Consider the following 23,703-nt stretch of genomic DNA (forward strand, 5'->3'; position numbering starts at 1 on the left):
GAGAGTATGGACAGTCTGTGGTCTGGGGATCAGGCCACATTTCCCTGTGTAGATGGCTTCATGCAGGTATGACGTTATGGGATCTTCATATATGAAGAAGGATTTAGTTTCTGTCCCTGGTTCCTGGCTCATCACTCCCTCCTCAAGGCACAGAGACTAGAATTTTCTTCTCTTGGGTGGATCCCAAACACTTTAATCTCTATTGCCTTCAGTCAGCCATGAAGAAATTCTCTGCTATGTGCTGGTCCGTAGTGTGGTCTAAGACCCTCCTCATCCCAGCGAGGTCCTGCTACACCCATGGGAGGTAGGGATGCTGAGATGTCCTTGCTTGGACCCCACCCATTCTATCAGCAATCATGCCTGTGTAGTGAAGTCTCTCCTCCCCAAAATTAGGATTTGTAGGGATCCTACAAATGTAGGGATTGAGGAACATGTAATTATATGAGGGCAAACAAGTCATTGCATGCAGGGAGGGACACTCCAGCTCCTTGGGGTGGAGCCATTGGTCTCTGGGCCCCTCCAGCTCTCACCCTCTGCATCTCTTCTTCTGGATGCTTATTTCTATCCTTTAAATTGTGAAGCAAAGTGTGTTTCCCTGAGTTCCACGAGCCACTCAGCAAATTAACTACACCTGGAAGGAGCGGCGGCAACTGCAGTTTGTAGCCTGTCAGTCACAAGTTCCTGAGCCCCGTCTTGCCTGATTTTGAAATGAGACTGTGCTGGGAACTGAGCCCTAGTTTTGCATACTGAGCCCTAGTTTTGCAATCCTATGCTCTCTCCAGGCAGATAGGAGCAGAACCAAATCCAGTTAAATGCATGGATGCCCGGCTGGTGTCATTGGCTGCAGAATTGGTTGTTGGAGTGTGGAGAAAGTCCCTACCAATCTGGCTTCAGCTGTGAGCTGTGTTGGGAGGGGGCTGTAGGAGAAAACAAGTCTGAGAATGGGTCTACACAAAGTTGGTGTCAGTGAAGTGGGATCTACAAGATGGCTGAGACTCAAGAAGCTTAGGGTTTGGGAGGGGAAGAGTCAGAGGTGGGGGAAGGAACTTGTGGCTCCTAGGTGGCCGCGTGAGCATCTCTGATGTGCTCAGCAGTTGTTCTGCAGTTGGCTACTGGAAGTAAAAGTCCCAGCCAATGGGGAAGTAATTCAGTGGGTGGGGAAGGAAGTGCAGACATATGAGGAATAAAGTAAAATGTACCATCTCATGGTTACTTTACTCTGTAGTGGCTCAAATGAAGGGAAAGGGCTGTTGGCTGTGCACATCACCCACACTCCTGTGGCCCAAAGCACTGCACCTTAGAGACTGCCCAAATCTCCTTGGAAGGGTATCCCCTGGAGAAACATGCTGGACCAGAAAGTCCTCATCAAATTCCTCCGAATCTGAGTCAGCCATGGCAAGAGAACAGCATACTTTTGTTCATTGTAGGTGTCAGGGCCAATGTGCTCCATATCAAACAGGCTGTGAAGAAGCTGCTGGGTGACACTGATGTGTCAACATCAGCTCCTGGTTAGTTCTGGTGGAGGGAATAAGGTCCAGGTTCCCCTGACTCCTGAAGTTGATGCTCTGATGTCACCAATACAATTGGTATCATCTAAACTGAGTCCTGCAGGCTCATTCTAAATGCTTTTCACTGTAAAACAAGCAAATGAAAGAACCCTGCGAGGTCTTAATATAACACTGAAAGGTTCCAAGGGAGCTCCTGCAAGCCACCTACCATTAAATGACTCCAAATAAGTTTTCTGTACTTATTTGCAGTTGGGGGAGGTTTAAGAAGTGAGAATATCGGGGCTGGCGCTTTGGTAGAGAAGGTTAAGCTGCCACCAGCAGTGCCAGCATCCCATATGGGTGCTGGTTCGAGTCCCAGCTGCTCCACTTCTGTTCTAGCTCCCTGCTGATGCACCTGGGAAAGGAGTGTGGGATTGCCCAAGAGCTTGGATCCCCACACCCTGTGGAAGAACAGAAGAAAGCTCATATTTGGATTGGCCCCGCTCCAGCCATTGTGTCCATTTGGGGAATGAACTAGTGAATGAGAGATTTCCCTGTCTCTCCTGCTTTCCCTCTATAATTCTGACTTCAAATAATCAATTAAATATTTTTTTAAAGCGTGAAAATGAAGATTCTAATGAGAAATCTGTTCTAAAATGGCCTGGTGCAACAGTCAGGCAGATTCATCAAGACAACAATGGACAAATGGGCCAGGGTCCCATGGCTCATGCTGGGGGTGGAGAGGACCCTGGGAATGAACAATACAGATGTGAGCACAGATAGGATGTGGAAATTGGAGTAGTGTCACAGGCTTTATGTGTAGAAGTTGTATTTCCTTTCCCTGAAGTCTGGTTGGGAACAGACATGATGTTTGAGGAGCTAGTAATTCCCTTACTCAGTGTTGTAATCCAGAACCTGGTGATAAAGTCCTACTAGAGGCTGCAGCCAGGAAAGTGAAAGTTGATGACATAAGATACAAGTTATGGGATATAAGGACAGGCTGCCTGTGATGCAGTCGCATAGCTTTCTCCTGATTGTGTTATGGATGGATGTTGGATCTCACTGGGGAATGTCTCCTGCCGTGAGTTGTCAAACAGGAGGCAGGGACATTTGTACTCCAGTGATTTCAATTCGATGTGCTGCTCAGATAAGCTGAGAACTTGGCCCAGGCCCACAGAATGTGATGTAGAGGCTTCAGCACTGGGAGGGATACAAGCTCTGTGTGGTGGCCCCATGTGGATCCTAGTCTGGGGCTGGGGAAACAGCCTGTGGGCACCTCCCAGCAAAGCTTCCTGGGCGTTTGGACTGGAGAATTCCCACTCGAGGGGCATTTCTTTTCTTGTTGTGGATCCTTAACTGTAGCTACCACTGTGATTGAAGGATCTGAAATGATCTTGACCCCTGAAATACTGCGCCCCCACCCCATGTCTTGCCTGATGTCAGGGAAACTCTAATGGGGAGGCTGATATGAAGTGTTCTCAGTTACATGGAAATAGGTTGTACATGGTCAGGCTGTCACAGACCTGCAAGGAAGAGCATGAATAATGAACCTGTTTCCTCTGAAGACTGACTCTGAGACTATGTCGGGGAGTTGCTGGATTATACATTATCCTATAACCGGCTCAGGACTGGACAGTGAAGGGAGAGGACAGGAGGCCTGGATTACTCTGAGGGAAGCTTTTGTTTGGGAAAGATACTATGTCTTTTCACGTGAGAGATTTTAATACCCACCGGTAGGCTGACATGCTTAGGGACAGACTTCAGGGATCAGGACATCAGTAGGATGATTCTGCTGTGATTTTGGTATTAGTTTTGACGTTGAACTTCCCACAAAGGCCATGTGTTAAAGGCTTGGTCCCCAGTGTGGTGCTGTTGGGAGGGTGTGGAACCATTAAGAAGTGAGATTTTGAGGGAGGTTCTTGGTTGCCCCTGAAAGTCAGTTCTAGTGTGAAAGCTACTATGAAAAGCCTGAGATTGGTCTGGCTTGCTATGTGATCCTTTTGCACGTGCTTCCCCATCCATGTTGGGCCCCTCATCAGAACCAAGTCCTTTATCATGCATTTGGACTTAGACTATCAACATTGGGAGCTAAATAAATCTCTCTGCTTCATAAGTAGCTTGGCTCAGCTATTTCGTTGTAATAATGAGAAGCTGAATAATACAGCATCTAGTTATCCTCACCCACGGATATTCATGCACCTAGGTAATCTACTCTCAGCTCTCAGGTTTGTGGGTAGGACCAATGACTTTTTTTTTGTTTGTTTGTTTTTTTACAGAGAGACAGAGAGAGAGAGACAGAGAGAAAGGTCTTCCTTTTTCCGTTGGTTCACCCCCAAGTGGCCGCTATGGCCAGCGCATTGTGGCCAGAGCACTGTGCCGATCTGAAGCCAGGAGCCAGGTGCTTTCTCCTGGTCTCCCATGGGGTGCAGGGCCCAAGCACTTGGGCCATCCTCCACTGTACTTCCGGGCCACAGCAGAGAGCTGGACTGGAAGAGGAGCAACCAGGACAGAATCTGGTGCCTCAACCGGGACTAGAACCCGGTGTGCTGGCGCCGCAGGCGGATGATTAGCCTAGTGAGCCGTGGCGCCAGCCAACAATGACTTGCTTTTAACTAATAAAATAGAGCAAAGCAGATGAGACATCACTATTGGGGTTATAGTATATAGGATTTGAAATTTGAATTTCTGTGTTGCTGATGGACTCTGGTTGAACTCTCTCCCTGTTGACTCTGATGAAGCAAACTGCCCTATGTAGAGGCCTACACAGCAAGGCGTTGAGGGTGGCCTCAACCAACAGCCTAGGAACTGAGGGCCCTTGTATGACACTAGGAAATGAACAATCCCCACACCCAGTGAGCATGGAAGTGATCCTTCTCCAATTGAGCGTCAGATGAGTCCACAGCTTTGGCTGACCCATCGTTGGCAGCCTTGTGAGATACTAACACGGAGAACCCTTCCCAGCTTATCCTGGATTCATGACCCCCAAGAAACTATGACATAATAAACGTAGGTGTTGCAAGCTTAAACTTGTGTTGATTTGTCATCAACAATAGTAAACAGGCCTGGAAACCTCCTGAGATGTCTACCTCCCCACCTGGGTGCCTCCTGCTCTTCCCCACTTGGGGCCATTTCCAGACAACGTGAGTGATCTGAGAAGCAGGAGGTTGATGTCGTTGGAGAGGTTCTATGCAAACCTTCATCAACACAGTACTTGAATTTCATTGACTCCTTGGTTCTTCTGAATACTTTGTGATATATGACATTTTTCTTTTCATTTTAAATCACTATTTCTGCTTATCACCATTGACACAGTTGAGGGGTCAAGTTATCAGTTCAGGTTCTCATAAGCAAGTGGTGGCACTGGCAGGATTGGACTCTGGGTCTCAGAAGAGCTCTTGCCTTGGAAGGCTCTTGTTCCGTCTGGTTTCTGTCCATGGATTAGGGTCTAAGTGGGCATTCTGTGATGACCACCCCAGGGGCACTCAGAGAAGCCATCTCCCTGGCCCCCTTTACCTGAACTCCTGTGAGACAGAGGGTAATCTTGACTCTGTGGCCATCTGATCAGCAGCCAGACCTGATCTGGACTGGCAGCAAAGAAGCCATATCATCTTACTGTGCCAGGCTGGTCCAGCGGAAAGATTAGACAACAACATTTACCTTGCCATTAGCCCTGCTGGCACCCAGTGTGGCAGTGCCTGGCCTTGAGCTCACTGGAGATAGTCTCTAATGCAGGCACCTCTTGCCAAGGTCCCAGGTGTTCAGAACGTTTCATGAAAGTGTCAGATTAAGCAATGGATTGAGGTTGAACAAACCATTCCTGGAAGTCAGTGATAGAGCACTTAAGCCTGACAGGTGCTATGGAACTGGACTGATCTGCCTTGAGACAGCTGGTCCCTCGGAGCTTTCCATCAAAGTCTTAGCCCAGGGCATGATCTTCCAACCACACAGGAGAACCATGCTCTCTATTTCTTAGTCCCAGACCTGGCTGCTCTTCCATAGAGTGTGCACATAACATGACGGGGCTTCAACAAGTTCATGGAAAGTGGAATTAAAGATAAGTTTATCTTGGGTCAAAACATCTTTAAATCTGGGCATAATTATTCATTGTACACATTTTCTGTGAACATGTTGATGTACTCTTATACATGATTAGTGTAGATTACTTATACATAAATAAAAAATTTTTAAAAATGTATTTATTTGAAAGGCAGATTTACAGAGAAGTAGAGGCAGAGAGAGAGAGAAAGAGAGGTCTTCCATCTTCTGGTTCACTTCCCAAGTGGCTGCAATAGCTGGAGCTGCACCTATCTGAAGCCAGGAGCCAGGAGCTTCCTCTGGGTCTCCCGTGTGGGTGCAGGGCCCCAAGCACTTGGGCCATCCTCTACCGCTTTCCCAGGCCGCAGCAAAGAGCTCTATTGGAAGTGGAGCAGCCAGGACTTGAACTGGCACCCATATGGGATGCTGGCACTGCAGGCAGTGGCTTTACCTTCTAAGCCATAGTATATATAAAGTAAATAAGTAAATAAAAATTTTAAGCACAAGTATCTGATGTAGTGGTAATGTTTCTGCTTGAAATGTCTGCATCCAATATTGGAGTTTCTGGGTTCGAGACCCACTTATTTATTTATTTTTTTGACAGGCAGAGTGGACAGTGAGAGAGACAGAGAGAAAGGTCTTCCCCTTGCCACCGGCCACTCTGCAATGGCCGCCGTGGCCGGTGTGCTGCAGCCGGTGCATCGCACTGATCCAAAGCCAGGAGCCAGGTGCTTCTCCTGGTCTCCCATGGGGTGCAGGGCCCAAGCACTTGGGCCATCCTCCACTGCACTCCCGGGCCACAGCAGAGAGCTGGCCTGGAAGAGGGGCAACCGGGACAGAATCCGGCGCCCCAACTGGGACCAGAACCCGGTGTGCTGGCGCCGCAGGCAGAGTATTAGCCTATTGAGCCGTGGCGCCGGCTGAGACTCACTTCTGCTCTCAGTTACAGCTTTCTGCCAATGCATATCCTTGGAAGCTGCAGGTCATAGGTCAAGAACTTGGGTTATTGCTCCCCAAGTGAGATTCATACTAAGTCCTGGGTCCCAGGGTTAATCGTGGCCCAGCCATAGCTGTGACAGGCATTTGGAGAGTGTTTCCATTTGTCTCTGTGTGTCTTCTACAAAATAGAAATGAAACTATTTAAAAAATGACTGATAACTATATTATTCATAACTGACCACTACTAATATTGCAAATGAATATATTTTTTTACTTACAAATATGGGACCACACCATGTAGAATATACTGTCTTGCACCTAGTTTTTAAAAGAAAATGGAAGTGTTTATGTATTTTCTAAGTTATTTCTTACTAAGTCTATAAAACCTTTAAGCTTTTATTTACTTTAAAAATATTTATTGTTGGCTGGCGCTGCGGCTCACTAGGCTAATCCTCCGCCTTGTGGCGCCGGCACACCGGGTTCTAGTCCCTGTCGGGGCACCGAATTCTGTCCCGGTTGCCCCTCTTCCAGGCCAGCTCTCTGCTGTGGCCCGGGAGTGCAGTGGAGGATGGCCCAAGTGCTTGGGCCCTGCATCCCATGGGAGACCAGGATAACTACCTGGCTCCTGCCATCGGATCAGCGCGGTGCGCTGGCCGCAGCAGCGGCCATTGGAGGGTGAACCAACGGCAAAGGAAGACCTTTCTTTCTGTCTCTCTCTCTCTCACTGTCCACTCTGCCTGTCAAAAATTAAAAAAAAATATTTATTGTATGTTTGAATATCAGAGTGATGGAGAGGGAGATATGGGAGAGGGAGAGTGATCTTTAATCCAGTGGTTTACTTTTCAAGTGGCCACAGTTCAGATTGAGCCAGGTGCAGAAACTACCTGGGTTTCCAATGTGGGTAGCAAGAGCCCAGTCATTTCTTGCTTCCTCCTCTATTTAACTGGGCACATTAGTAGGAAATTGATTTTTTTAAAGATTTATTTTATTTATTTGAAAGACAGAGTTACAGAAAGAGGTAGAGACAGAGAGGTCTTCCATCTGCTGGTTCACTCCCCAACTGGCTTCAACGGCTGGGACTGCGCCAATCTGAAGCCAGGAGCCAGGAACTTCCTCCGGGTCTCCCACATGGGTGCAGGGGCTCAAGCACTTGGGCCGTCTTCTGCTTTCCCAGGCCATGGCAGAGAGCTGGATCGGAAGAGGAGCAGCCAGGACTGAACCAGCACCCATGTGGGATGCCAGCGCCCCAGGCCAGGGCCTTAACTCGCTGCGCTACAGCGTCGGCCCCGGGAATCGAATTCTAAGCAGAGCAGGTGGGACTTGAACCAGTGCTTAAGTATGGCATTCTGGCATCTCAGACAGCAGCTTAACCTGCCATTGCCACATCACCACACTCTAAACTTCTCTGGAAACATAATATGCACACAGAGAATGGGGCATATCATGAAGGAATAACTTGATGGATTTTCGCAAACAGCGCATTCATGAGTCAGGTTGCTGTTACTATTAAAAATATCAGGGACAGGAAATTTTATACAAAATTTCTGTTGGCTCTTGCTCTGGAGAATCACATTCTAAGATTGGGCAGTTCCCACTGGAACAATCCTGGTGACAGAGGACTTGCTGTGGAGGCCTGAGGGGGCCCGGGGAATTACATGGCCAGGACAGGGAGTGCGTGTGTCTGAGTCTTCTCTTCTTACAAAGTCACCAGAATTCAGTCATGGGGGCTCCACTCTAGTGACCCAGTCTAGTCCACCACTTCCCAAAGGCCACACCCATAAACACTGGAGTTGGATGAAGTTTCCACCCAGTTAATATCATTAATTTAAGAGCCAAGGGACTAAAAATCCTGTTTGGGCTTAGAGGGACAGTCATGTTCAAACCATGGCACCAGCAACCACGTCCAGAGGGAGACACAGAGCATTACAAGTAGCCCCAAAGCTCCCTCAGGCTCTTGCCCCCTAGACCAAGAATATCACTGCTCTAACTCCACGCAGCATGCATTCACTTTGCCTGTCTTTGTACTTTAAATAAATGACACTGTACAGCACATGCTCTTGTGTCTCACTTCTTTCCTCAAAATGTTTGTGAAATTCATCTGGGTATGTGCGGTTATAAGTGGGTTATTTTGCTTGTATGTTAGTCCATTATGTTAATATAATCGTATTGATCTATTCTTCAATTTATGGGCAGTTTGGACGATTCCATGGTGGGGTTCATGTGAACAGTGATGTGTGAACATTCTAGTACACATGTTTTGGAGAGCCTATGTGTGTGCTTTCATTTGGAATATAACTGAGTGGAGCTGCTGAATCATAGTAGAGGCATTTGTGTAGCTTTAGTGAAACTGCTACACAGTTTTCCACAGTGATTGTGTCATTTAATTATGCCACCTGCCCTGTATCAGAATTCCATGTCCTCATCAACACTTGGTGTATTGGTCATTTTAATTTTAACCAAAATGTCTATTTTGCTCCAATACATTACATTTCAGGTATTATATTAGTGGCATTGGATCTGGGAAAACATGGTATTTGTCTTTTTTGTGATTGGCTTAATTCATTAAGTATAATGGCTTCTAGTTGTGACCATCTTGTTGCAAAAGACAGGATTTAGTTTTTTTCTTTTTATAGCTGAGTAGTATTCCATAGTGTATATATATCATAATTTCTTTATTCAGTTGATAGTTGATAAAATTCTGGGTTGATTCCATATCTTAGTTATTGTGAATTGTGCTGCTTTTCCTGTACAAATATGTATGGTCTGTGACCTGGGATTTATGTTTGCCAGACCAGCATGCACCGGGAGTGTTTAGTTCACATTGCCAGCAGTTGTGCTTTAACTTGGCTCTTGCTTTGTGCAAATATGTATCATCAGTGTTTTGCTTCTGTACAGGAACAGAAACAGTTGTTCTGTACCTCCTAACCTTGAGCCATATCTTATTGGGCCTGAACTTGAAAACTTGCCTTCATGACAAGAACCTTAACAAAGGTGTTTTGAACTAGATTTGAAGGGAGGGCACCAGTTCTGGCCATTGCACAAGTTGGTGATTGAACAGTTAAAGAGATAAAGGAGCATGGGGGGGAAATAAAAATTCTTCCCAGTGAGCTACCTCTGAAATATGGGCTATATAGAAAAAGACCTTATGGAGATAGACCCAAAAGTGGGAGAGACCTGAGAAAGGAGAACCCCACAGAACATCCCAGAGGACCTGTCTCCACAAGTCTAGGTCATGAAGGGATCTACACCTAAAGAGGTGACTAGATGGAATAGGCCACCTGTGTCTTCAAAAGGGATACCTAAATTATGACCCCAAACCAACCAGATGTTTAGGGAAATAGCAACTAGTGGGACCAGGAATTTGATTTTGTAAGATGTGATGAGAGCTGGCAGGACAGAGAGGGTCCAGAGGTCACAGTGTAGTGAGGCTTGCAGAAAAAGAGATGGGAATCTTGTCAGAATCTAGGGGTAAATTAAGGAGTCCCTAGGGGACAGAATCCATGACCTTATTCTAGACCATACCCTATCTCTACGACAGGTTGATCTCTATCCATAGAAAGAACAGAGTACGTTTATCAGCCCAACATTCTTTTTTTTTATTCAATTAATGCATTTTTACATAGATACAACTTTAGAAATATAGTGGTTCTTTCCCTCATCCCCCCCCCACCCGCTCCCATCCCACCTCTCATTTCCTCTCCCATCTCCTTCATTATGGATCATTTTTAATATGACTTTATATACAGAGGACCAACTCTATGCTAATCATAGATTTCAACAATTTGTCCCCACGCCCACACACAACATATAGAGTACAGTTTGGGGAGAGAATTTGCAGTCGATTATCATATTACATTCAATAGGGACAGAGGTCCTACCTGGGGAACAAGTGCACAGTGACTACTTTTGTTTCTTTAACAATTAACACTCTTTTATGTGACGTCAGTGATCAACAGAGGCTCTTGTCGCGGGCTGCCAAGGCTATGGAAGCCTTTTGTGACCATAGACTCCTTTGGTATTTGGACACGGCCATAAACAAAGTAGATGTTCTCTTCTCCCTTCAGAGAAGTGTGTCTCCTTCTTTCAATACCCTTTCTTTGTTCTGAGGTCTCACAGAGATCCTCCATGTAGGATTTTTTTTCCACAGAGTCTTGTCTTTCCGTGCCTGAAATGCTCTTGCAGGCCTTTCAGCCCAACATTCTAATAGGCTGTCTGAGTGTGGGATCCAATCAAGGAGCTTTGGAAAAATACCAGAATGTTTTCATGTTCTGAGTTTCACCTTTTCCCTGTCTCATGTGATGGACTGATCCCCAATTAAGAAACATGAGCTGGACAAGACCAACATTCCCAGAACTAAGATGTGAAGTCAAGAGGGTGGAGCTTCTAGCGTTACAGCTTGGGAGGACTCTGAAAGAGTAGGTCACAGGCACTTGGGTCTAACATAAAGTAAGGAGTCATTAGAGCGCTGGGGCACAGAGCCTATGGTCTCACTCCAGACCATGCCCCATTTCAACTGTGCTGCTACATGTAGGAAGTGCACTTTATGGGCTGTCAGGGTCTGGAATCCAGCCAAGAGACTTTCAGAAAGCACTGGGATGTAGTCCCAGCCAGGATCCACCAGTCATCCCAAGGTCTTTTTCCATTTTCTCATGATGGGCCATTCCCTTGCAAGAGAGAAAGAGATTAGAAGAGTCTCAACTCCTGATTGTTGATCCGGCCCTGGTCAGGAAGCCTGACTCCTGAGTCTTAAGACCAGCATCCACACTAACCATTTTTAACTGGCAGACAGGGACCTGGTGTGTGAGTAGGGGGTGGGTATGCCATGGGGGAAGAGTGAGGCTCTGTGAGAAACAGAAGCAGAGCAGTCATCTCACTCACCCATTCAGTGAGGCAACCCGATGCTAATCTGAATCTCCCTTTGTGAGAGCCCTAGTCACGGCAACTTTTCTTTTTCTTTTTTTCTTTTTTTTTTCTTTTTCTTTTTTTTTTTTGACAGGCAGAGTTAGACAGAGAGAGAGAGATACAGAGAGAAAGGTCTTCCTTCCGCTGGTTCACCCCCTAAATGGCTGCTATGGCCGGCGCATCGCACTGATCCGAAGCCAGGAGCCAGGTGCTTCCTCCTGATCTCTCATGCAGGTGCAGGGCCCAAGCACTTGGGCCGTCCTCCACTGCCTTCCTGGGCCACAGCAGAGAGCTGGACTGAAAGAGGAGCAACCGGGACAGAACCAACTCCCCAACCAGGACTAGAACCCCAGGTACCAGCGCTGCAGGCGGAGGATTAGCCTAGTGAGCTGCGGCAACTTTTCAATGGATGAAAGCTGTGCTTTGTTTTTCCCAAAGGAAGGGGCTCTGCTTTGGCTCTCTTTGAGAGCCTGATTTAGGGACTTTGTTATTTCCTTGTATCTAGGAATCTGTAACTTGTTAGGGAAATGCTGGGACTGCTTGAAGTTTATAGAAGTAGGAATTTGTTGCATGGTCCATATCCTCTCTGGGGCTAATTTTTTCTCCCCAAAGGTGGGGATAAGGGTTAAATAATTAACTTTCTAGTGGACTAGCTATGCTTCCCCCCCCCCCCCCGGATGCCTGGTAGCTACGATTTTCTAGGAAGTTAAGCTAATGTACAAGACCAGAGTCTCAGGCTGGGAAAGGAAACAGACTATAACCCATTTACATGTAATGATCTACATTTTAGATTGTTTTGCATCCCCTCAAGAGATGTTCTTTAAGTCCTCAGTGAGGACCTGTCTACATAGGTGCAGGACTACCTAAGTTAGCTGTTACTTGAAGCCCTGTTTTTAGGAACTGACAAGAAGGGCTTTTTAGGTGGATAGGCTTTAAGGCCTGGCCAGGTATGTGTGAAGCCCAGACCTATCCATGGAGCACTGGAAGAGAATTACAAGAGAAACAGGAATCTCCTATAGGGAGGCACCCTGTTGACTCTTATTACATGGCTGGACTAGGAGGAGAGCTGAATAGGAGGCTGGTACAAATAGGCAACTTACGTTTCACTGACCCTAAGCCATCCCCTCAATAGCAATGGTTATCTATTTTTTGCTTTTATCAAGAAGTCTTGGCATATGCCAATGTCTTGTAGAGCTTCCCTGATGTTTTCCTCTAGTAATTTGATGCTATCAGGTCATAGATTTAGATCCTTGATCTATTGTGAGTTGATTTTTGTATAAGGTGTAAAGTAGAGGTCTTGTTTCATACTTTGCATACGTAGATCCAATTTTTCCAACACCATTTGTTGAAGAGAATGTCCTTTTTCCAGAGATTAATTTTATCTTGTTTGCCAAAGATTAGTTGGTTGTAGATGTGTGGATTAATTTCTATTCTGTTCCATTGTTCTACGTGTCTGTTTTTATGCCAGTACCAGGCTATTTTGATTATAACTGCCCAATAATATGTCTTGAAATCTGGTATTGTGATACCTCCAGCTTTTTTTTTAAATTGCTGTTTAAGATTTATTTAGCTATTTGGGGTCTCTTGTGCTTCTATTTGAATTTCAGAATTGCTTTTTTATAGATCTGAGAAAGATGTCCTTTTATTTTTTTTAATTTTATTTAAAGTTTTTATTTAATGAATGCGTTTTTCATAGGTACAACTTTAGGAATATAGTGGTTCTTTCCCCCATACCCACCCTCCCTCCTCGACTCCCATTCCCACCTCTCTCTCTCTCTCTCATCCCCTTCTTCATTATGGTTCATTTTTAGTTTGATTTTGTATACAGAGGACCAACTCCAGTTAAGGACAGATTTCAACACACACACACACACACACAACATATAGAGTACAGTTTGAGAAGATTTGCAGTTAATTTTCATGGTACAACTCATTAAGGACAGAGGTCCTTCATGGGGAATAAGTGCACAGTGACTTCTGTTGTTCCTTTAACAATTGACACTCTTATTTATGATGTCAGTGATCACCTGAGGCTCTTGCTATGGGCTGCCACCCCTATGGAAGCCCTCTGTGAACCATAGACTCCATTGGTATTTGGACACAGCCATAAGCAAAGTGAATGTTCCCTCCTCCCTTCAGAGAAAAGTGTCTCCTTCTTTGATGGCCCCTTCTTTCCCCTGAGGTCTCACAGAGCTCCTTCATGTAGGATATATTTTTTTTTTTTTGACAGGCAGAGTGGACAGTGAGAGAGAGAGACAGAGAGAAAGGTCTTCCTTTGCCATTGGTTCACCCTCCAATGGCCGCCGCGGCTGGCGCGCTGCGGCCGGTGCACCGCGCTGATCCGATGGCAGGAGCCAGGAGCCAGGTGCTTTTCCTGGTCTCCCATGGGGTGCAGGGCCCAAGCACCTGGGCCATCCTCCACTGCACTCCCTGGCCACAGCAGAGGGCTGGCCTGGAAGAGGGGCAACCGGGACAGAATTCGGTGCCCCGACCGGGACTAGAACCCGGTGTGCCGGCGCCGCTAGGCGGAGGATTAGCCTAGTGAGCCGCGGCGCCGGCCCATGTAGGATATTTTTTGCCACAGAGTCTTTGTCCTTTTTATTTGGATTGGAATTGTACTAAATCTGTAAATTGCTTTGGATAGTGTGGACATTTTGATGATATTCTTCCAATCCATGAACATGCAAGATTTTTCCTTTTTTGTGTGTCTTCTTCTATATTTTTTTTAAAAAGATTTATTTATTTATTTGAAAGTTACACACAGAGAGAAGGAGAGGCAGAGAGAGAGAGAGAGAGAGAGAGAGAGAGAGAGAGAGAGAGGTCTTCCATCCACTGGTTCACTCCCCAATTGACTGCAATGGCCAGAGCTGCGCCGATCCGAAGCCAGGAGCCAGGAGCTTCTTCCGGGTCTCCCCACGTGGGTGCAGGGGCCCAAGGACCTGGGCCATCTTTCACTGCTTTCCCAGGCCTCAGCAGAGAGCTGCATTAGAAGTGGAGCAACTGGGACTTGAACCGGTGCCCCTATGGGATGCCGGCACTGCAGGCGGTGGCTTCACCTGTTACACCACAGTGTCGGCTCCCTTCTATGTCTTTCTTTAATTTTTTAAAAAATTTTAATTGCAGACTTTTCACCTCCTTGGTTAAATTTATTCCAAGGCATTTATGTTTTTTGGGTAGCTATTATGAATAGTACTGATTGTATAAGTTCTTTCTCAACTATGGGATTGTTTTGTGTACAAAGGCTATTGATTTTTATATTGATTTTTTTATCCTGCAATTTTTTTTTGACAGGCAGAGTTAGACAGTGAGAGAGAGAGAGAGAGAGAGAGAGAGAGAGAGAGAAAGGTCTTCATTCCGTTTGTTCACCCCACAAATGGCTGCTGCGGCTGGCACACTGCACCAATCCGAAGCCAGGAGCCAGGTGCTTCCTCGTGGTCAAGGACTTGGGCCATCTTCCACTGCCTTCCTGGGCCACAGCAGAGAGCTGGACTGGAAGAGGAGCAACCAGGACAGAATCCGGTGCCCCAACCGGGACTAGAACCCGGGGTACTGGCGCCGCAGGTGGATTAGCCTAGTGAGCCGCAGTGCCAGCCAAATATTACCCTGCAATCTTACCACTTTTATGAGTTCCAAAAGTCTCTAAATGGAGTTTTGGTTTCCCTATATATATAGGATTGTGTCATCTGTAAACAGGGATAATTTGAGTTCCTTCTTTCCTTTTGTATCCCTTTGATTTCTTTTTCTTGCCTAATGGCTCTGGCCAAAACTTCCAGGACTATATTGAATAGCAATATTGAGAGTGGGCATCCTTGGCTGGTTCTAGATCTTACTGGTAATGCCTCTAACTTTTCCACATTCAATATAATGCTGGCTGTGGATTTGTAATATATTGCCTTGGTTGAGGGATGTTCCTTCTGTACCCAATTTGCTTATGGTTTTTATCATGAAAAGATGCAGTATCTTATTAAATGCTCTCTTGGCATCTAGTGAGAAAATCAACTGGTTTTTATTCTTTTTTAAAGATTTATTTATTTATTTGAAAGTCAGAGTTACACACAGAGAAAAGGAGAAACAGAGAGAGAGAGGTCTTCCATCCACTGGTCCACTGCCCAATTGGCTGCAATAGCTGGAGCTGTGCTGATTCAAAGCCAGGAGCCAGGAGCTTCCTCCGAGTCTTCCCATGTGGTTGCAGGGGCCCAAGGACTTGGGCCATCTTCTACTGCTTTTCCAGGCCATAGCAGAGAGCTGGATTGGAATTGGAGCAGCTGGGACCCAAACCAGTGCCCATATGGGATGCTGGCACTGCAGGTGGTGACTTTACCCACTGCACCACAGCACTGGCCCATGATTTTTATTCTTCAATTTGTTAATATGATATATCACATTCATTTATTTGTGTATGTTGAACATCTGTGCACAAAAGTTTGGGGACTGGCACAGTATGTAGCAGGTTAACCTGCTGCCTGCAGTGCAGTTTGAGTCCCAGCTGGTACACTTCTGATCCCACTCCTTGCTAATGTGCTTGGGAAAGCAATGGAAAATGGTCTAGGTCCCTGGGCCCCTGCCACCCATATGGGAGACCCAAAAGAAGCTCATGGGGACTGGCATTGTGGTGTAGTGTGTAAAGCTCCTGACTGCGACACCAGCATTCCGTGTTGGCACCAGTTTGAGTCCCGGCTGTTCTACTTCTGATCCAGCTCCCTGCTAATGCAACTGGAAGAATAGCAGAGGATGGCTCAAGTGCTTGGGTGCCTGTACTCGTGTACAACTTGGATGAAGCTCTTGTCATTGGTCTGGCCAGTCCTGGCCATTGTGGCCATTTGGGGAGGAAACCAGAGAGTGTAAGATCTCACTCTTTCTCTGTCTCTACATCTCTGTCTGTAACTCTGCCTTTCAAATAAATAAATAAATCCTTAAAAATCTGAAAATATGGTAGAATTTAGCAGTGACAGAATTAGATTCCAGGGCCGGCGCCGTGGCTCAATAGGCTAATCCTCCACCTGCGGCGCTGGCACACCGGGTTCTAGTCCCGGACGGGGCGCCAGATTCTGTCCCGGTTGCCCCTCTTCCAGGCCATCTCTCTGCTGTGGCCAGGGAGTGCAGTGGAGGATGGCCCAAGTCCTTGGGCCCTGCACCCCACAGGAGACCAGAAAAAGCACCTGGCTTCTTCAGGTCAGCACGGTGCGCCGGCCACAGCGCGACGGCCGTGGCGGCCGCGGCGGCCATTGGAGGGTGAACCGATGGTAAAGGAAGACCTTTCTCTCTGTCTCTCTCTCTCTCTCACTGTCTACTCTGCCTGTCAAAAAAAAAAAACCAAAAACCAAAAAACAAACAAAAAAAAACAAAAAAAAGAATTAGATTCCAGGCTTTTCATTGTTGGGAGGATCTTTACTATTGATTCAATCTTGATCTTGGTTGTTGGTCTATTTAGGTTTTCTATGTCTCCATGACTGAATTTTGGTAGATTAGTATGTATCCAGAAATCTATCCATTTTTTTCTATATTTTCTAATTTGTTGGCATGTGAGCTGTTTGTAGTGATTCCTGATCATTCTTCTTTTTTCTTGCCATATCCATTGTAACATCTCCTTGTTTCATTTCTGATTTTATTAATTTGGGTCTTCTCCCTTTTTATTTTTTTTGGTTAGTTGGGCCAATGATGTTTCAATTTTATTTATTTCTTCTCTAATTTTAATTATTTCTTTCCTCCTACTAATTTTGTGTTTGGTTAATTCTTGTTTTTCTAGATCCTTGAGGTGCATTTTTAGATAATTTATTTTATACCTTTCCAATTTCTTGATATAGGCACCAATTACTATGAACTTTCCTATTAGCACTGCGTTGGCTGTATCCCATCAGTTTTGATGTTGTTTTGTCATCTGCATTCATTTCTAGGAGCATGTTGCTCATTCTCCCTTTGGTTACATTTTTTCTGGAGTCTCCATGTGATTGCATATTTTCTAGAGTTTCTTAACTTGTTAATTTCCAGCTTCATTCCATTGTGGTCAGAAAGGATATATAGTATGATTTCATTTAAAAAAAATCTGTTGAAATTTGCTTTATGGCCTAGCATATGGTCTATCCTAGAGAAAATTCCATGCACTGATGACAAGAATATGTATTCTATAGCTGTGCAATTAAAAGTTCTGTAGACAGCAGTTAGATCTATTTGGTCCATAGTGTAGATTAGCTGTGTTGTTTGTTTGTTTGTTGACTTTTTGTCTAGTTGATCTGTCTATTGATGAATGTAGGGTGTTGATTGTGGGGAGCAACCCGGACTAGACTGTTACTGGAAATTAAGACTTATTCTATGCATCTGCTCTCCCACAATATGGCGCTGGGAGAGGAGTAAACAACTTTTACACAGCTGCCTCCAGTTCGACCAGTAACCTGCAGGAGCTGATCCTGCTCCTGATTGCAGGAGAGCAGCGTACTCGGCGTGTGGGTAGCAGAGTTGGGATTGGTGGAAGAGGACTATAAAGGAGGAGAGAGACAACATGCACCAGGAACATCTAAAAGGAACATCCGGATAACATCCGGATAACATCTGAGCAGCCCCCGAGAGAGCCGGCCGGCGGTGTGCTGCTCCCCCGCGGAAGTGGGGAAAGTGGCAGGGGGGCCCGCCCCTCCACGGAGGTGGAGGGATGGCAGCCAACCCGGGAAGAACCAGCAGCAAACCCGGGAAGGGCCAAGCAGATAAAAGAACAGCGCAGGGTCCTGTGTCGTTCCTCCACGAAGAGGGGGAGCGACAGTTGATGTTCCCCATTACTGTTGTATTGGAGTCTATGTCTCCCTTTAGATCCACTAACACTGCTTTTAAATGGCCTGGTGCCCTATAATTGGGTGCATATAAATCTATGATATTCATATCTTCCTGTTTAATTGGTCTCTTAATCATTACATAATGTTCTTCTTTGTCTCTTTTAACAGTTTTTGTATTAAAGTCTATTTTGTCTGATATTATGATGGCTACTCCTCATTTTTGCTTTCTACTAGCATGGAATATCTTTTTCTATTCTTTCACTTTCAGTCTGTATGTATATTCATTGGTGAGGTTTGTTTATTGCTTGTAGTAAACATATGGGTCTTTTTTTTTTCCTTTCTTTCTTTTTGACAGGCAGAGTGGAGAGTGAGAGAGAGAGACAGAGAGAAAGGTCTTCCTTTTTGCCATTGGTTCACCCCCCAATGGCCGCTGCGGCTGGCAAGGGTCTTGTTTTTTAATACATTAAGCTAGTCTGTATTTTTTAATTGGAGAATTTAGGCCACTTGCATTCAAAATCATTATTGATAAGTAATGACTTCGTTCTGCAGTTTTCCATAAACATCCCTACTGTTTTGATTTACTTTGTATTTTTACTAGGAGATTTTCTGCCTTCACATTCTTTCATGATGATGACTTTATTTCTGTGTTTCTGTGGGTAATACATCCTTAAGTATCATTTGTAGGGCAGGATGAGTGGTGCCAAATTCTTTCAATTCCTGTTTGCTATCAAATGTCTTTATTTCACATTCATTTATGAATGAGAGCTTTGCTGGGTACAATATTTTGGGTTGATAGTTTTTTTTTTCTTTTTGGACTTGGACTATGCCTCTCCATTCTCTCCTAGCCTGTAGGGTTTTTCTCATAAGAAATCAGCTGCCATTCTAATTGGAGATCCTCTGAAGGCAATCTGGAATGTCTCTTGTGCACATTTTAGAATCATTCTTTATGTTTTACTGTTGAATGTTTGACTATAAAATATTTGTTGGTGCTCTGCCTTGGCAAGTCAAGTCTGGAAACCTTGATAGAACGAGGGGAGGGGAGCAATTCATAGGCTTAAGTGGACATTCTGCTCCCTGACAGCCCACCAGGCCTGATGCAAAGGCAGTGGGGGCCACAGATTTATCTCTGATAAAATCCCCCAGTTGCACACTGACCACAGCAGTCTCTATTGTCTTATTAAGATAGCATTTCTTCCCTGCTGTTTGCCAGGTACCCTGCTCGAAGGAGTTGGTGTACCTTCCAGTCACCGGCTTCAGGAGTTTCTGGCTGCATCTTGCTTGCTGCTGCATGACTATACTGTTCCTGCTGCTCCATGACATGCATCTCTCTCTCTCTGTAGAATTTCCCCTGTAATTTCTCTCCAATTATCCCCTGGGAATGCAGTTCCTCCCCTTCTGCCATCTTCCTGTGATCAGAATCAGCACGTCTTTCCCCTATTCAGCCATCTTGGATCCTCTGACTTTCAAATAAATAAATAAAAATAAATAAATAGCTAAACACATCGTAAAAATAAAATAAAAGGCAGAGACACTGGGAGAGATAGGTATTTCCCAACTTCTGAGTCACTGCCAAGTGTCCACAATAGCTGGGGCCAACTGAGGCCAAGAGCTCTGCCTGTAGGGAGTCCTCAAGTGCATGGCTCCATGCCTAGGACTGGCTGCCACTGGAGGGCTCCAGGCCGTAATTAGGACCCCATCTGGCACAAAGTGCTTTTCCTGGGATGTTCTCTGGTCTGAATTCTCTACAGCATGGGCTCCAACGAGCAAGCGGGAATTGTTCTTGGATGGAGACACAGCATGATTTCCATATCTTGGATTCAGCTTTTAGGGTTCTGGGCGCAGTATGACGTGAGGGGCTGATGTCAGAGGCCTGTTTCACTGAGTCAGTTTCTCTGGCTATAGAGCTGCCTAAGGTGTAATTTTAAGGATGAGTGTTGATCCTGGAAGTTGAGATCTGTGTCCAGCAATGAAGCTCCTGTGTTTGATCCCCAGCTCCGAGTTCAATTTCCTGAAAATGCAGACCCGAGGAGGGAGTGCCGATGGCAGCATATGGCGTAGTATGGAAGTGGGAGAAAACTTAACTGCTTACAGAGTGGGAAGATGACTAGTGTGGTGGGACCTGGGGTAAGGGGTTCATAGTGCAGCAAAGAAGGTACTTATTAACCAGGAAAGCCAAACAAAAGATATGTTGTTTCATTCCTAATGAAAATGCAAGGCATTAGCAATGGAGGGATGAGTTAAACTTTATAGTTCAAAAGATCATGCAGCTGGGGCTAATGAGTAGATAGGGTAAGACTGACACTGGATAGGCTGGGGCCCTGGGTGGTAGAGCCCACCCTCACACTTCCTAGAGGCCAGCACCAGCTCTTGCGCCAGCCTCTCCAGCAGACAGGTGAGGCAGTTGTTGGCAGAGGCACCAGCTGTTGGAATTTTCCCAATGTGTTTGCTAATTAGCGCAGGACTAGTAGATTGGTATCCTAGCACAGAGGAAAAACTGATATCAAGTTAAGATGAAACATCGTGGCAGATTTTCTTGGAGTCTGATTGGCACCTGTGTCTTGTGAACCATAAATAATGGCCTAGTACATAGTATGTTCCATGCTTATTTTGAAGCTGCATTTAAAAAAAATCTTTTTTGAAGCTGCATTTTTAATGAAACATTTTGCTACCAAACCCCTTTGGAGAAATGTTGCTCTAAATTCTTCCTATTGTGATCTCTGGCAGAAGAGAGAGCTCCCTCTTAATCATTGGCCTCTTTTATGAGTTCTGAGGTGGCACCTCTTTGGGCAGGAAGCCACATGGGAGTTTTATGATTTATTCAAAATATTTTAGGTGGAGTGTAATACACATATCTTCATGGCACCTTCCCCTTCAATGTCCCAGATGAAATGTGAATCCTGGGAGGGGCATATTGGGATTGACAAGTGGGAGCACAGGCTTTCACGGGGGTAGGGTCTTGTGACTTTCGCATACTTCCAGCTCAGCAGATCCTTCACTAGCTACCTGCCTAATCCATATCATTTCCCCCTCAGACTTTTCCAACTGTTTATCTTAAGGAAGTGCTGAGTGATGATGATACATTTTTTTTCTCTCTCTCTTTTTTAAAGATTTATTTGAAAATCATAGTTACAGACAAAGAGGGAGAGATAGAGGGAGACAGAAAGATCTTCCATCTGCTGGTTCACTTCCCAAATGGCCGCAGCACCTAGAGATAGGCTGAACCAAAGCCAGGAGCTTCTTCCAGGTTTCCCTGATGGGTGCAGTGGCCCAAGCACTTGGTTCATCTTCCACTGCTTTCCCAGGCCACTAGCAGGGAGATGGATTGGAAGTGGAGCAGCCAGAACTTGATACGGTGCCCCTATGGGATGCTGGCACTGTAGGCAACGGCTTTACCCACTACCCTACAGCACCGTACCCCCTTCTATATCTTCTTCCTGCTGACCAGTAACATGGTTCCTGCCTGTCTTGGGTCTACAAATGTCTTCCTGTCTCATCTAATGGTTCTGTCTCGTGAGCCAGGGAGTTTTCTTTGTTTTTAAAAATTTTGTATTAATATAAAGAAATCAGACTTCATTCTAACAAGATAACCCTCTACCCTTCAGTTAACATGCCTCATTTCTTTCCTTTTTCCTTTTAATTTTTACAGTAACATACTTTTTTTTTTTTTGACAGGCAGAGTGGACAGTGAGAGAGAGAGAGAGACAGAGAGAAAGGTCTTCCTTTTGCTGTTGGTTCACCCTCCAATGGCTGCTGCGGCCGGCGTGCTGTGGCCGGCGCACCGTGCTGATCTGATGGCAGGAGCCAGGTGCTTCTCCTGGTCTCCCATGGGGTGCAGGGCCCAAGCACTTGGGCCATCCTCCACTGCACTCCCTGGCCACAGCAGAGAGCTGGCCTGGAAGAGGGGCAACCGGGACGGAATCTGGCGCCCCGACCGGGACTAGAACCTGGTGTGCCGGCACCGCAAGGTGGAGGATTAGCCTAGTGAGCCGCGGCACTGGCCGGGACTCACTTATTTCTCTAAGCATAATAACCTCCTTTTGCATCCATTCTATTGCAAAAGGCAGAATTTCATTCTTATTTATGGCTGAGTAATATTCCACCATATATATCTCACAATTTCTTTATCTAGTGATCAGTTGATGGACATCTGGGTTGATTCCATATCTTAGCTATTGTGAATTGAGCTGCTATAAACTTGGGGGTACGAACAATTCTTTAACGTGCTGATTTAACTTTCTTTGGGTAAATTACTAGGAGTGGGATCTAGCAGGGAAATTTTCATCACTCACTACCCATGGCTGTGTCTTCCACATGGTCATCATTATTCTTAGAATCTATCAAATTCTGAAACAGATAAGTTTGTCAACCAAGATGAGCATAACTTGTCAAAAGATGTATCACAAATGGACTCCTCTTTTTTTTCTTAGAAAACTTTTATTTAATAAATATAAATTTCAAAACTACAACTTTTGGATTATAGTGATTTTTCCCCCTTCCACCCACAAACCATCCCATCTGCTGCTCCCTCTCCCATCCCATTCTTCATTAAGATTCATTTTTAATTATCTTTATATACAGAAGATCAACTTAGAATATACTAAGTAAAGACTTCAACTGTTTGCACCCACACAAACACACAAACACACAAAGTATAAAGTACTGTTTGGAGACTAGTTTTACCATTAATTCTCATAGTACAACACATTAAGGACAGAGATCCTATATGGGAGTAAGTTTACATGACTCCTGTTGTTGATTTAACAATTGACACTCCGGGCCGGCACCGTGGCTCACTTGGTTAATCCTCCACCTATGGTGCCCGCATCCCATATGGGTGCTGGGTTCTGGTCCTGGTTGTTCCTCTTCCAGTCTGGCTCTCTGCTTGGCCCGGGAGGGCATTGGAGGATGGTTCAAGTGCTTGGGCCCCTGTGCCCACATGGGAGACCAGGAGGAGGCACCTGGCTTCTGGCTTCTGGCTTCGGATCAGCGCAGTGGCGACCGTGGCAGCCACTTGGGGAGTGAGCCGATGAGGGGAAGAAGACCTTTCTCTCTGTCTTTCTCTCTCTCACTGTCTACAACTCTACCTGTCAAATAAATAAATAAATAAATTGACACTCTTAATTTATGACGTCAGTAATCACACGAGGCTCTTGTCATGAGCTGCTAGAGTTCAGAAACTCTGATCTTATTTAGACAAAGCCATAATCAAAGTGGAAGTTCTCCCTTCAGAGAAAGGTACCTCCTTCTTGATGGCTCCTTCTTTCCACTGGGATCTCACTCACAGAGATCTTTAATTTCATTTAGTTTTTTTTTTTTTCCCCACAGTGTCTTGGCTTTCCATGCCTGCGAAACTCTCATGGGCTTTTTAGCCAGATCTGAATGCCTTAAGGGCTGATTCTGAGGGCAGAGTGCTGCTTAGGGCATTTGCCATTCTAAGTCTGCTGCACCGGCCCCTGCAATATCTTTCTAAGTAAATATTTTGCTATTAGAGTAGATGTGACAGATTCCATTAATCATTGCAAACGCTTCTCCTTGTTTGATCAGTGTAGATTCTAAGGCTAGTTGTCCATACATGACTA

The sequence above is a fragment of the Oryctolagus cuniculus genome, chromosome 1, assembly GCF_051225735.1.
Source record: "Oryctolagus cuniculus isolate XC-2025 breed Fujian yellow rabbit chromosome 1, ASM5122573v1, whole genome shotgun sequence".
In the NCBI taxonomy this organism is placed as follows: Eukaryota; Metazoa; Chordata; class Mammalia; order Lagomorpha; family Leporidae; genus Oryctolagus; species Oryctolagus cuniculus.